Consider the following 16,394-nt stretch of genomic DNA (forward strand, 5'->3'; position numbering starts at 1 on the left):
CCCCCCTGTAGTGATAGTGTGAATCCGTACAAGGTAGCAGATCATCATGTGTATGAGAGTAATCCCAAAGCTTTTCGAAAAGCTTCAAACTTTTCTCGTGATAACGCCTTCGTAAATAGATCTGCAATGTTATCCTGTGTAGGACAGTAAGTTAGTGTGATCTCCCCTGCATGTAGCCTTTCCCTAACATAGTGGTAGTGAACCTCTATGTGCTTTGTTCTTGCATGAAATACTGGATTCCTTGCAACTTCCATAACACTCTGACTGTCAGTGAAAATGGTAGTGGGTGCCTGTTGACACTCACAAAGATCTGCCAATAACCTGCGTATCCATACACAATCAACTGTTGCCGTGAAAGCTGCCCTGTACTCAGCTTCACAAGTTGATGTAGCCACTGTGGGTTGCTTCTTGCTTAGCCAAGATATACATGAATTTCCCAAGAAAAAACAATTGCCACTTGTGGAATGTCGTGTGTCAAAATCACCAGCCCAATCTGAATCGCTGTAACCAAGAAGCTGCATAGAACTGTGCTTTCTGTACATATCCCCCCTTGGAAAGAACATGGCAAGATTAGGGGTACCTGAAAGGTAACGAAGTATGCGCTTCACAGCCTGCCAATGATGCATACCTGGGCTGTGCATAAATCTGTTTGCTTGTGAAACCCCAAATTGAATGTCTGGACGAGTGTTGCCTGCCAAATATATCAAGCAACCAACCGCTGCTGCATAAGTATGTACATCAAAAGGTTCTCCAGCATCGTGCATGCTCAACTTTGATCCAGTTTCTATGAGTGTAGAGATTGGCTTACAATTTTTCATACCAAACTTGTCCAAAATTTTATGCAAATATTTTGCCTGCAACATGTATATGCCATCCTCTGATTGCACAAACTGAATACCCAAGTAATAATGTAGCAAACCAAGATCAGACATCTCAAAGGTTTTTCTCAAAGCATCTTTAAACGCTTCAATTTCATTTGCATTATTTCTTGTAAGAAGCATATCATCCACATAAAGTGTTAGCATAATGAGAACTCCATCTCTCTTTTTGACATACAAAGTACTTTCTGTTGGACTATTCTAAAATCCCTGGCCAATCAAATAAGTATGTATCTTCTTATACCATGCTCTTGGAGCCTGTTTGAGACCATACAAAGCTTTACGCAATCTACATACCTTTTGCTCTTGACCTTTTACAACAAAACCACTTGGTTGAATTACATAAACTTCTTCCTGCAAATCACCATTCAAAAAAGCAGTTTTGATATCCAACTGATGCACTTTCCAACCATGATGAGCAGCAATTGCAACTAGTGATATGATATGTGGTGTGATTGTCCTCTTTATGGTTAAGGCAATCACGGCCATAGCTTGTGCATCTTTAGTATCCCATCTCTTTTTCTCTGGAGTGACTTGTGAGGGTCCTGCACCAACAGCTGCACCACGACCAGGCGTGGCAGGTGCAATGCTACCTGGACGAACTTCATCTCCAGATACATAATCCCACAATCCTTTACCAACCAAAACATTTTTGGCCATAAAAGACCAAAGAGAATAGTTGGTACCATCCAATTTGTCTTCAGATGTAAACGCACCAAAAATCTCTTTCTCCGTAGATTGAGCCATACTGTGGATGCACACAAGAGAGCAAAAGAACCTCCAAGAGATTCACAAATCTCCTCTCCAATGCAAGCAAAACTCTACACAAAATCTCAGCACAAAGCTAAGACAAGCTGCTTCCCAAAAGAACTGTTTACCTGAAGAAAATCTGTCAAAAAGCACACCCTCTTGATCTAAACGCCTCCGAAAAGTAACTTCTGCTACGTTGCTCAGAACAAAATTCTGAGGGCTCGAACGGCTTCGAAAGGGGGGTAAAACCCTAGGTCGCCTGCTCAGAATACTCCCGGAACGACGAGGATGCTCCCACGAGCAAATTTTCCGAAAACTGTCTGAAAACTGCAATTGCGCGCGCGGACGAGAAAACGCAAGTAGAGGCTCTGGAAATCACCTTGCTCTGATACCAATTGTTGAAGATGATGAAACAGGAAACAAAAGGAAGACAGCAACTCAGAGTAGGAAGAAGATGAAGAAGGAGAAGACACAGAGCTTGTGTACGAGATCTCTGTAGTCTATCTCTCTGTATTGGAATAATAGTGTATACAAACTCAGAGCTACAAAGCTTATATGAAACCCTAAGAGATAAGGTGTCCTTTCACACCGGATGTCCAGGGGGAAAAACCCAGTGGGAGAAAAGTGCCCCTGGTGAAGCGCATATACACACTAACACTACTACATGTCTACAACACATACTTCCATTGTCGCTAAAATTTGAGTCCACTTGAATGGCTCAAATAAATGCTCTGGAAAGGGTTCAGGTACATAGTCTTCGTCTGTGCAGTCTCTTTCTAGGATACATTCTTCTCGTCTTAAGCTTCCGTTTTCTGAAGCTCCACACATCCAAATAGGAGTGTCTTTGTTTAACCAGGATGGGATTTTAATTTCAGCCGAAGAGACTGAATCAAACTCTTGGATGGGTGTTTTCAAGACATCTCTATAAGTGTGATCTTGATCCCACTTGCTTCAAGTACAAATAATTTTTTCCCCAATCTTGGATAAGCTGTACCTGTCACATGAAGGGTCTTCCCAATAGGATTTCATAGTTGAGTTTTTCCCCAAAGTCTACTATGGCAAAAGTGTGTTGATATTCAATTCCACAGGAATTGACTATCACTTTTTCAAGCAGCCATAATGGTCGCTCAATGTGTCCGTCAACCAATTGCAATTTCATTTGAGTTTGTCTAATGACCAACTATCCCCAGGATTCCCATACTGCTTTAGTGGCTATGGCTATTCCAGCTCCATTATTCAGTATTTCCATGGTTTCAATGTCATTATATTTCACTGGGAGGGTGGTATTTCCTTCTCCCCCTTCATAATATTCTCCGACCTTGTGCATGGGAATAGATCGAATCTCTTTGTTGTCCATTTCATTTTTAAAATTTTCCAATTTTTTTGAGATTAACCCAGTTATCCCACCTTCTCTAGGGTTTTCTGTAAATCATTCCATAAGTATGGTCTAAGTTTTAACAGTTCTCCCAAGGTAAGAGTGCATTGGATGGGTGTAGACATGATTGAATGAATGTTGTCTACTTCTAGGGTCTGTTCAGCTCTTTTTACTTGAAAGGTCCTGCACACAATGGATTCATCTTCGTTATCTCCCAAGTAAGAAGGTAATGTTTTCAAGGTCAATGGTTTCGACATTCCTAAAGCTTTTGATCCGCAATCCCCGTACAAGGATTGTACATCCATGTTCATATCAGAAGGTAGGTTATCCAATCATACTTCCTCTCTAGGAGCTGACTTTAGAGTTAGGCTCCCATCATTGATCTCTCTCACTTTTTCCCATAAGTGTCCTGGCTAGTGTTCCTCTACAAATGGAATTCTGTCTAAGGCATCTTCGCTGTCAGGCACTATAAGCTCTAGTTCTTTTGTTTCAAGGTGGGGTTTTGTCACCACATCGGAGTTTTCTTTCATTTCTTTTACCACAAGCTCCTCAGGTTTTGCAATACTTTCAAGCTTGGGTTTTTCTTTTTCCAGCATTTCTTGCGTGATTTTTACCAAATTTTGATAAGATTCTAGCTTAGCTGCTTTTATGTCTGGAGAAGGATAGTTTTTCCATTTGTTTTCCATGTTTTGGCCTGCTTTAAGTCCTACTTGGTAGGCTTCCAAGGCGGCATTAATAGGCTCAAAAATTTTATCAACCAAAATGGATCCTCCAGATTTCACGGTTGTTTCTTTAAACTCACTTCTAGTTTCTTTCAACTTTTCCTGGAATACCCTCATTACTTTCTCCTCGATTTCTACCCGCTGCTTTTGTTTTCTCATCTCATATCTTTTGCTTCTGCTTCTTTTGATTCTTTGAGATAAAACTTCCGTATTTTCCGAATCGTCAGAGGACTTGTGTTTCTTTTTCTTGGCCTGGGCTCTAGTGATTACCTTGATTGGAACAATCGGTTCACTCTCTGATGAGCTACTAGGTATCACTTGGACTACGTTTACTACGGTTTTACCCTTGTTTAAAGGATTTTTAGGACAATCTTCCAAAAATTGTCCTCCTTTTTTGCAACATTGTATGTAATAAGCTTCAATTGGTTTGAGGTTTTTGTCAGGCTCTGGACATTCATTTTTTCAATGATCATCAACACCACAATTATGACACTTTCCTGTTCTTGGCTTCATCATGGGTCTTCCCATGGGAGGTCTAACACCTTGATTAGCTACATAATACATTGGTGCGAGATCTGGTGGAGCGTAAGGCACAATTTCTTCCATGGGTGGTGGATGTGAATTATACCATTCTCCTTCTACCATTACTGTAAATGGACCAGGCTCTGCATAAGGTGTAACAGACACTAATGCTTATTCATCTATGACTCCTTCATAGTGAAGTTATGACAGTTTCCTATTCTTAGCTTCATCATGGTCTTCCCATGGGAGGTTTGACACCTTGATTAGCTACATAATACATTGGTGCGAGATCTGGTGGAGCGTAAGGCACGGTTTCTTCCATGGGTGGTGGATGTGAATTATACCATTCTCCTTCTACCATTACTGTAGATGGACTAGGCTCTGCATAGGGTGTAACATGCACTAATGCTTGTTCATCTATGACTCCTTCAGAGTGCATATACTTTACAAGCACTGCATTATGTCTTTGATAAGGAAGTTGTTGACCTAACACAGGTTGAGGTCTTTCCATACCCATTGGTGGTCTTTGAGCTTGAGCCATATTAGGCTGATATCTGTACATGGGTTGTCCTTGTGGCCGCATGGGCACGTACTGAACATTCCCATCATACTTTGGTCTCAAGTAGCACTCGTGTGTCTCATGGTTGGTCCATTTACCCTCGATTGCACACCATTTTTGTGGCTTAATTGGTTGTCCCTGTGGAGGTATCCCTTGTCCTGGTCCCCACATAGGTGCTTTTTGCATGTTGTTCATCATGTCGTTCATCCTTTTAAGCATGTCTTCTATGGTTGAAAGTGGTGCTACAGCAGTTTTTCCCAGTTGTGTTGGTTTAGTGGATGCCGTTTTCTCACTTTGGTTATCCTTAGGGACATCTTCTTCATTGAAAATTTCACAATTGTCTCCTAAGTCAATAGCATCTAACACACACGCTTCTAGGGTTGTACGCTTCTTGCTATATAATATAGCATGAAGTTCTTTGTTTAGCAGTCCTTCTAGAAACAATGATACAAGTCATTCTTCGGCAGGTATCTCTAGCTCTAGGCATCTGGCAATGTATTGTTTCATTCGAGCTGCACAATCCCTAATAGACTCACCATGTTTCTGTTTAAAGCTGTAGATTTGAGCTACTGTATTGTGTTTGATCCCCGTTTTAGAACAAGCAGCCACAAATCCTTAAGCTAAAGTGTTCAAGTCCATGATTGACCTTGGTGGAATTTTTTGGAACCATATCAATTCTTTTCCTTCTAATGTCATTCCAAACCCCTCGAATTGAGCATGAAAATCGAATATACGCTCTGCTCTTAGCACTTGCTTAAAGCTTTCTAAGTGGTCGTATGGGTCCCCTGATCCACTGTATTTTTTGACCCATTTCTGAAAATCAGCTGGTCTGACGCGTCTGTTTGGTTCAACTCTCGATCTCTTGGTAGTTGGTTCTATTCCGAGTCCTTCAAACTAGTCTGTTGGAAATAGTGACTTATGTAGCCCTGGACTAGTCTTAGTGTCACTCGGTTTTCTACGTGATGAGGTGGTTTCTAGTTTCTTCACATTACTCTCAGATGATCTCTCACGGTGTTCATCCCTTGGAATTGTTTCTTGTCCTTGTCCCAATATCCAATCCCTTATGGAATACCCTTGGTACTTGGTTTGTTCTACCTCCTCAGGAGTCATCATAACAAAGTTGTTGTTATAACAATCTCTAAACAGGTAGGTTGGTAGGTCTGCTGATCCCTTATCTTTGATCTTGAAGATATAGATGATCTTCATGGCCGTTAGTTGTCCTGGCTTGGCATGCAAAGTCCATATGAGGTCTTTTACATTTTTATCCTCCCAGCAATAGACTTCGATCCTAGGATATCTATATTAAGACGTTTCAAAGGCTTCAAGTCTACTTGATCGTATACCTCAAATTCTAAAGTTGGTAGTCCTTCTTTTGTTGTTTATGGTGTTTACTTCTAATCCCCATTTTTCTATCACATTAGGGTTTTTGACTTGTAAATATTGAGTTCCATTTTTGTCCATATACATTTTTCCTTGTTTGTTTTCCCTAATCTCTTCTTCAAACTCAATCCCATGGTCATCAATGCAAATAGCATACTCCTCATTAGGGTCCAAGTAAACTTGGGCACCATGACGGTTAGTCTTGTAAAAAGATAGTATATGCTTATAGCGCACTATCGTTCCGGTTTCTGAGTGAGTTGCATAAGAAGACATTTCGGATGTTGAATCTGAAAAAGTGTCTAAGACTTCTTCAAGAATTGTATGCAAGGAATTGCTTTGATTCACGCTTTCTTCGATGGAAACTCTATTGAAGATTTCTTCGAGTATGCCCTGATTTCCTAGTACACGACCAGATCTAAGGTTCATATAGACTTATGAAGCCTTGGATAGAGTATTCACCTTTGGATTGACTTGTCATCAATTTCCACTTGATTCGATTGGGACTTTCCATCAAGCTATTGGTTCCTCGTCTGCAACCTGTACAAATTTGATCAAGTTAGCTATTCTTCTATAAAGAAAGTAGAGTTTTTTCTACTCTCGTAATTGGTCTATGTGTATCACTTCAAATCGAGCTATGGGAGTCAAATTGAATTTCAAATTTGACTTTAGCAAAAATCAAAGGTTTGATCTGCAACCTGGAAACTGAATTAACATGTACCGATTTTGATCTGATTGAACCCAAAATTGCCTGGTGGCTTTAGATAAGGTTGATCTAACACTTTCTAAGTTCAAAAGTCAAAATTAATGTCTCTAGATAGCAGAAGCAAATAATCACGACTATTTACTTTTGTCAGTTTTTTGCACTTTTTTGATTGGTTTGGCAAGTATACAATTTGTTAAAGTCTTTGGACAAGCTTCAATAAGTTTGGACAAAATCTGACCAAGTTTATCAAATGCTTTGTGTCCGCAGACTCTGAATTCAAGAGTCTGTCTTAAGTCTCACTTTTGCGACCCAAATTTCACCAAAATGGATTTGTGAGGTCTACTTAATATGCTTTACCCTATGGTATCCCCAAATTTGCAAATTTCTCAAGTTTTGAAGCAGATGTAAATAATCGTGATTATTTACTCCAGCTATATTTTTGCAACTTTTTGTCCCAACTTTGACATAGATCTGTTAAGCACCTTAAGTTAAGGTCACTAGCCAAGTTTCATGAAGTTTGGACAATTTTTGGTCAAATGGGCATCAATTATCTTTTCGTAGACTAACTTTGCAATTTTAGTCACAATTTTCAATCCAATGATCCAAATCTCACCAAATTTGGTTTGTGGGATTATTACAACATGGTAAAACTAGTGGTATGATGACTTGGTCAAAAAATTGAAAAAATGGGCAGATGTAGATAATCGCGATTATTTACTTCTGACAGATGTTTTCATCCTTTTGGTCAACTGAGCATGTACACATGTTTATCACATCAATATAAGCCTATGAATCAATTTTCAACAAGTTTGGACAAATGTTTTCCCAATTCACACTCAAGATTCACAAACTTTAGTTTTTACCCAGTTTTTTGCGAGTTTAGTAATCCAAATCTCTTGGGACTTTACAAAAGTTGTTTGTACACATGCAATGAGTCAATGGTATGAACCTTGGTCAATTTAGAGTAGAAAGTTAATAATCGCAATTATTAACTTTATGCTTGAAATGAACACTTTTTTGCAATTTTTTTCAACGCAGTCTTTATATGAGCTATTTTAAGCCTATGAATCAATCAAAACTTAATTTGGCATAAAATGTCAATAGAAAGTAAATAATCCGAGTTTTGGCCAACTCTTGAAATTTTTACCTTGGATTGTCTTTGAGCTTACCAACTGGTTCAGACAACTCTTAAACTTACTTTCCAGTTGAACTGAGTGGTTTCGAGTCTTTTCAAGCTATTTCCAACCGTAGACCTGAAATTCTGCAACTTCCAATAACAACTCACACTTAATCCCTTCAGAGAGAGCAATGTTCTGAAATCCACCTCGGATCCTACTTATACCCTACTCCTAGATTCTTGTGCAATGGGGTTGTGGAAAATGTCCACAAACACTCGTTTTCTTGTGTTTTATGTTTTTTGAGCACTGATCTTAAGACTTGTCTCATCTATCAATCATTCTCCAGCTCCTAATCTAAATCTACAATCCTATAATCCTAAAGGCACTCAGCAAGTACGATTACTTCCAAGCTACCGCTACATAGGAAAAGACGACAATCTTAAACTATGCGGTTTCTAAAAGAAAGTGTTGAACTCTAGGCGAACCTAAAGGATTAAAAGACAACTACACAAGACGCTCGTGTTTTTCCCTAGTTTAGGTCTCTTTGATCCCCCACAGCGGCGCCAAATGTGGGACGCATGTCTAACCTCACCATCCTATCTTATTGCAGTATTAGCGAGAACCACGATTAATTTGTCAAACCATGGGAGGAAGCTGACTCGACTAGTGCACAGAGGCTACAAGAGGGTGTCAATCTCTCAAAAAACAACTAGCAACTCGCATCTAACTCAAGCTACACTCAAGTGACTGAAATCACCAAAAGCCAATCGCTCATCGGTAAACAATTCACATCCGTTACAGCATCAAACGACATCCAAATGTAACAGAACTTCTAGGGCAAGTTTATAAGACCTAAGCACACATGCCTATAGCCTCAAACCCCACTTCACGTCAAGTTTCAAAATCGCAATTATTAACAGCAGAGAATTTTTGACACAGTCATTTTCGACCCAGAATGCATCTAAATGCTTAGCAATGATGCCCCAATACCCCACCTATGCTTAGTTTTTGATTTAAAAGTGTAAATTCCTAAGTATTATGAAATTAGAGGCCGTGGGTCAAATGACGCCAAAAGCTACGAAATACTATGAATTGCTTACATCAATGCGTAGAGCTCTTACCTGCGGTTGCAATGCAACAAACACAATCGCAATGTGACAATCAAAGAGGGAGTAGGAAGTACGATAAGGAGAGGACTGAGAGTCGTTAGCTCACGTAGTGTATTTCTTATCCAAAAACTTATAAAAAACTTACAAAAATTGGCTTTTTACTTAGCCAAGGTTTTTGGGTAGTCAAAACTAATAATCTGGAGTTCTACCAAAGCTGGTAATAATTGGCCGATACAATCTGGAAGCTTGTAGCCTCGGCTCATTAATTACAGAGTTTATTCGAGAAAATAGGAATTACAATATTCCCAATTTATCAAAATAATAAATGTTTTACAAAGAGAACTCCAAAAAATGGTGTCCGTGTTAGCTTGCTGCTAACAGAGCTCCATGAAGAATCATCACAAAGTGACACAGAGGAAGGCTGGACCGATAGTACTTTAGAAGAAGAAAGTAGTGACAACATTACTAAAGAGGAGTCTTCCATCAAAGTCATGGGGTAAGGTTTAAGCCAAACAACTGAGAGAGACCTCTTGTCAAGGTTTGGAAGAGGTAGGTACTCAAGAGAGCCAAAATGTGCAAGATGAAGGAATGTTAGAAGGTATGCTATCTACAACACTTACAAAGGAAGAAAGGGAGGAGTTCAAAGGTGTGTTAAAGAAATTTCCTAGGCTTTTTACTAAAGACTACACCGATGTGCATGGAGTAGATGTTGTTCAACACAAGATTGAGTTGAAGCCAGAGGCCACACCTAAGGCTCAAAAGCTATGAAGTCTAGGAGTCATCAAGGAGAAGGCTTTACTCAAGGAGGTAAAAAAGCTTCTAGCAGCAGGTTCATATATCCAATGGAGAATTTAGAGTGGGTCTCTCCCATTGTTGTCACGCCCAAGAAAAACAGCAAGTGAAGGGTGTGTGTGGATTACCATCCACTCAATGAGGCAACAAAAAGAGATCACTTTCCCCTCCCATTTCAGGATGAGATACTAAATGAGGTAGCTGGTCATGAGAAGTACATTATGTGTGATGGCTATTCAGGTTACTTTCAAATAGGGATTGCATTGGAGGATCAATTGAAAACAACCTTCATCACTCCTTGGGTTTGTTATGCTTTTAGAGTCATGCCATTTGGCCTAACAAATGCTCCTGCAACTTTCCAACGCTTCATGAACATGGTGTTTCAAGCATTCTTTGGGAAGTCCATTAGGGTTTTTATTGATGATTTTTTGCATTTATAGATCCAAATCATTGCATCTACAAAAGGTAGAAGAATGTTTAAAAAAACTTTATGACATGGGAGGTCAGCTCAATCCCGCCAAATGTCACATAGGTACGGATGAAGTGATCTTGCTCGGCCACAAGGTTTCCTACAAAGGCATCAAGGTGGATCCTTCAAAGGCAAAGGCTCTTATTGAGATCCCATCACCCAAGAATCTCAAAGAGGTCATATCATTCATTCAAAAGGTGAAGTATATGTCACGCTTCATTTACTTAGCTTTGGAGTTGCTTCATCCTTTGCAAAAGCTGACACACCAAGTAGAATTTGCATGTCTAATGAACATTAAAGTCATTTTGTCAAAGCTACCAACACTCATGCCTCCTTGTTGGTAGTACACATTCTTTGTTAGCTCTAGTGTTGGGAAATAAACAATTGGTGCAATTTTATTACAACAAGATCCCCATAGTACCAGGATGCGACCAATCTACTTTTCTAGTAGGGTCTTGAATGCTTTGGAGAGAGGCTACACGGAGGCAGAACTCATGATGTTTTCTCTCATGTTTGCGATGAGAAAGTTTAGATCCTACTTGATACCAAAACCTTGGTTCTCCCAAGGAAACTGGGCACCTCCATAGACTGTGAAAAAACGGAAAGATAAAATTGAAGGCTTGCCAGAGTAAGGATTGGAGGAAAAGCAGACGAAACTAAAAGCAGCTCAAGAAATGGAGGCCCCACAAACAAACCCCACCACAACCTCTACTGCTCTACAAGATATGAGACAAAGAGAAAAGAAAAATTGATGAGGCTGAACAATTGGATCAGGGCCAAAAAAGCCAACAGAGGCCAATATCACGTCGATCACAAGCTGCAATGAAGGAAGGAGCGGAAATAGTTTAGTCCTTTGATATTGATGCTCACTTAGAGTAGACCAAGCTACAGTTTGTAATCCTCACTTTGCAGAAAATTTATTCCCTTGGGTGTCATCTCAAATAAATTTTAGTACTAGGATCTCAAAGTGGATTATGGAGTTGCAAGAGTTTCAATACCCTTTCAAGGTAGAAGATAGTGTGTGTGCACAATTGGTAGGGATTCTCACTTATAGGGTACACGAGAAGAAAATTAAGGTGCCTAAAATAAAGACCCTACCATTGCCTTGTTCTTTGATGGAGCTTTTCAATGAGCTACATCAAAAGCAGGGGGGGGCTAGTGTTGCTTGACCCAAGTGGAGAGGTGGTCATGAAAGAGAAGGTCAATCTACTAGGTTCAACTAGCAACAATGAAGCAAAATACGACACACTACTTCATGGTTTAAAAATGTGCATTGGCCAAGGAATACAACATCTCATGGTAAAGGGGGATGCACTTCTCATTGTGAAATAGATTTAAGGCATCTGGGAATGTAAGAATGAAAGCCTAAGGTCAAAAGTTAATGCCATTCAGAGATTTTTAATCAATTTGAAGAGGTGCAACTATATCATATCCCTAGGAAACAAAATGAATATGCAAATTTACTTGCACAACAAGCAGTTACATGTGTTGAGAAAGAAGTGCAGGTCATCATGGTGGAAACACCTATCAAGCAACCGAGATACCAGGGATTGGAGTCATTGGCTCTCATTATTGGCTACATTTTGGAGGGTGAGTTTCCACAAGATTTCACAAAAGCTCAAAAGAGGAGACTCGTGAAGAAGGCAAGTGTCTATCTCTTCCTAGAAGACTCCCTCTATCAAAGAGGGAAGGATCAAGTGTGCAGAAGAGTACCAACTATTGAGGAAATTCCAGCCATTCTAAAAGTTTTACATGAAGAAGCATGCGGTGGTCATTTTGCCCAAGAGTTAACTGTGAAGAAGATTTTGCTTGCGGGGTATGTTTGGCCAAAAGCTTGCATGTGGGTGTCCAACATTGGTGTAAAAGCTGTCACAACTGTCAAGTAAATGGAAATAGGAGGTTAGTGCATGGCCCAAGGCAAATAGTGCTTGCAAATGGACCCTTTGAAAAGTGGGACATTGATGCTATGGGTCCTCTGCCTAGGACAAAAAATGGTAAACTCTACATTCTAGTCGCTGTAGATTACATGACTAGGTGGGTAGAGGCTCAAAGTGTGGCAAGGGTAAATGGAAAAACAATGAGCAGATTTTTCTACGCTTTGATTTGTTGTAGATTTGGCACACCTATGGAGATTCTTTTTTATAATGGTCCAAGGTTCAAAAAGGGTTTACTCACAGAAGTTTGTGAAGAGCTTCACATTTTACATCGTCATAGCACACCCTACTACCCACAATCAAATGGTTTGGTGGAGAAGGCTAATGTGTCATTGCAGGCATCATTAGGAAGATGGTGCAAAACAAGACAAAGTTGTGGGATGACTTCTTGGATGGTGCCTTTTGGGCATATAGAACCACATATAGGAAAGCCACAGAGTTCACACCATTTCACTTGGTCTATGGTCAAGAGGCTTTACAGCCAATTGAGCTTAACATTCCAACAATGTGACTTCAGGGAAAAGCAGCACAAGATGATCAAGAAGCATGGATAGATTGACTTCTTACCTTAGCTGAGCTTGAGTGGAAAAGAGAAGCAGCATACAAGTGCTACAAGAGGAAAGCTACACAGGAAAAGGAGAAGCTTGACAAGAAATTGAAGGACAAAGGCATCAATGAAGGAGATCTTATGATAAGGTATGACAATCGACTTGATAATCTTTTTGATGCCAAATTTGAAACTAGATGGCAGGGGCCATATATAGTCAAGAAGGCTTTCAACCCAAGTTACTATTAGCTTATGGATTTGAATGGGAAAGAGCACTCCGGGAAGGTAAATGGATATCGCTTGAAGCCCTATTTGAGTCGCCTTCTACCAAAGGATCTACCAAAGATCTGTCAAAGGCAGCTATCTCATGTAAGTATTGTTCCATGAAGCATGCGTGTAACTCGAGCCAAAATGCTAAGGGGCCAAACAATGAAGATCTCGTCAAGGACTTTGAAGCACTCTCTTTCAAAAAGATGCTCTATGATGGTACATAAATATACCATCATCCTGGGGGAGGGCTAATGATAGCCGTTTTTTAGCTATTCAAAATTGCCATAGTGAGCTACCTCAGCCTATCAAATCACTCAAACACTGTGGTTATCTTCACCCTTTCATTGTACATAGGTGCGTGTGAGTTAAGGGACTTTTCTATATCCTCAATAGTTAAGGGACTTTTCCATCTCCTTAAAAACCCTCAATTAGCTAGTCACTGGGTTAGTTGAGCCAAAAAAATTTCAAAAAAAAAAAGACATATATTATGGCCTTTTTTGTGTGTAAATATTTCATTGTATATATGGCCTAAATATAGGGATTTTTAGAATTATTTTGATATTTTATTTAAATATTTATACCTAGGTGTGTGTTTTATTAAACCTATGTACGCCTTCTTTGGTCCTCTTGCACCATAAGTATATTTTTTGCCAATGTGTGCATACTCTAACCTCATATTTTTCTTTTATACAAATCACCCCCACATTTTCACCCTCACCCTCGTGAAAACAAAAAATTGATTTTTACTCCCTTAGTCACGTTTATTATATTATTTTCATTTACTTGCATACCTTTTCGTCTTTCACCCAAAATAATACAAAAGAAGAACCATATTATATGATTCCAATATAGTTTTTCATATCCATAATTCTTCCATATTTTTTCTTATTATATACTCATAATTCTAACACCATGTGCTCATTGAGCTAAAATCCACGAATGGTCCATACACTAGTCCCACCAAGCATATATTTTTTATTTCATCAATAATCCTCCTCCATGCATGTGTAGAGGGAACTTGAATGCTTTTTATCATGATATGACGAAGGAGGGGCTCGCTCTTAAATGCATTGTGCAAATTCAACAAAGGAGGGGGCCACTAAATGACTTTTCCAGCATAAAAAACAGGCTTTTTGGTAAGATTTTTGGCACCTATCTCCGCTTGGAATTTGAAGATGTGATCAAGAAAGAAAATATATCCCATAAGCTGAATAATCACCTCAAATTTTTTCACAATTTTTGGAGCTACCACCAGTGAGATAGAATGTTTTGAGTGCACCCCAGTCTATCTTACCGGTGTATGAAATGAATTTGGGAGAATGAAATGAACTAAAGAGCATACATGCTTGCAATAGCTATGTTTCCCAAGCACCCAAATGGATTAGTCATCCATCTTGGAAAGATGTTGTAGGGTAAAAAGGGATCCTCTTCCCGTTAAGTAAGATTGACAATTACTGATCTCAAGGGTGTTGATCCAGAAATCTGTCAACATACCATACCCATGAGAGATGATGCAAAACCAAGTAGACAGAGACCATACACGTATAATGAAACATTTTCCAGGAAGAACCAGCTGCAGGAAAAGAAGCTTACAGCTTCTTAGATGGCTTTTCGGGAGAGAATCAACTTTTGGTTGACCCAAAAGATCAGCATAAAACTGCTTTTGCAATAGAATGGGGTATATTTGCCTATCGGGTTATGTCGTTTGGGTTAACTAATGCTCTAGCCACGTTTCAAAGATTGATGAGCCATGCTTTCAAATAATACCTTAGGAAATTCTTAGAAGTATATATGGATGATCTATGCGTACATTCCTCACTCCGAGATTATCATTTTGAACACCTCAAAAAAGTATTCAAAAAATGTAGACTTTATAGGATTTGCTTAAATCCTGAAAAGTGCACATTCATGGGTAGACAAGGAAAACTTCTTGGACATATAGTGTCTAAAAATGCCATAGCTACTGATATTGAAAGGATTCATGTCATTGCGGATTTGCCTAGACCAACAACAGTCGAAGGGGTACAAGCCTTCATGGGGCATTGTGCATATTATCCACGGTTCATCTACATGTATGCTATAATTGCAAAATCCATGTATAGCTTGAGTACACACTTTGAATGGACTGAGGCATGTGAATAATCCTTCATGAAGCTTAAGCAAGCTCTCACCTTAGCTCCAATATTGAAAGAACCAGATTGGAATAAGGTATTCCACGTACATGTAGATGCTTCCAATTTTTCTATCGGTTGTATACTAGCTCAACCAGGAGATGAAAACCGCGACTTTCCTATTTCTTATGCTAGCCGACAGTTAAACATGGCTAAAAATAATTACATCTCCATCGAAAGGGAAGGATTAGGAATGATCTATGCCGTTAAAAAGTATAGACATTACCTATTAGCCAACAAATTTGTGTTCTTTGTGGACCACCAAGCTTTGTTGTATTTGGTCAACAAGCCATGCAGCACAGGAAGAATATTGAGATGGTTCATCATTCTTCTCGAATTTTATTTCACTGTGGTTCTAAAAAAGGGCACTACACATCAACAAGTAGATCATTTGTCAAGGATTGTTTCAGGGGAATCACCTAAAGGGATAGACGATGATCTACCAGATGTCTATTTGTTCTCCGTGGAAATGATACCTCAATAGTCGAAAAACATTGTGTCATTGATGAAAATAGCTCAAGTGGATTCACAAATACCACTTCCTATCACGATTAGATTAATCGAGCAATTGTCTATGTATCAATTACTAGCTGGTAGACTATACAAAAGAAATCGGGACGGGATCTTGCTCTTATGCATTAATCTTGAAGAAAAACAATAGTACCTAAGTCAAGCACATCTTACCATAGTAGGACTTCACTTTGCGGAAGACCAAACTATGCAGCGAATCTTGAGACTTGGAGTATGTTGTCTGACTATGAGGAGAGATGTTCGATCTTTTGTAAAAGATTGCCCTCAAAGTCAAAAACAATTCCTAAGTGGAGTAATTATCTGGTTACTTACTTATCAAGCCGAGCATTTCCTAAGGATATGAGTAAACGCAGTCAAAGAGCAATTGAAACTGAAGTAAGAGATTATGCTCTTATTGGGAACCAATTGTATCAGAGAGGTAAGGACCAACTTTTTCATCTTTGTGCAAATGAAAACGAGTATATTCCGATTATAGAACAAGCAAATGCTGGATTAGCAGGAGGTCACTTTTTTGGTGAGACCACCGCAAGGGCAATCTTGATGGCAGGCATATGTTGGCCAACA

Source organism: Adiantum capillus-veneris, chromosome 16 (assembly GCF_014529385.1).
Source record: "Adiantum capillus-veneris isolate H3 chromosome 16, ASM1452938v2, whole genome shotgun sequence".
Taxonomy (NCBI): domain Eukaryota; kingdom Viridiplantae; phylum Streptophyta; class Polypodiopsida; order Polypodiales; family Pteridaceae; genus Adiantum; species Adiantum capillus-veneris.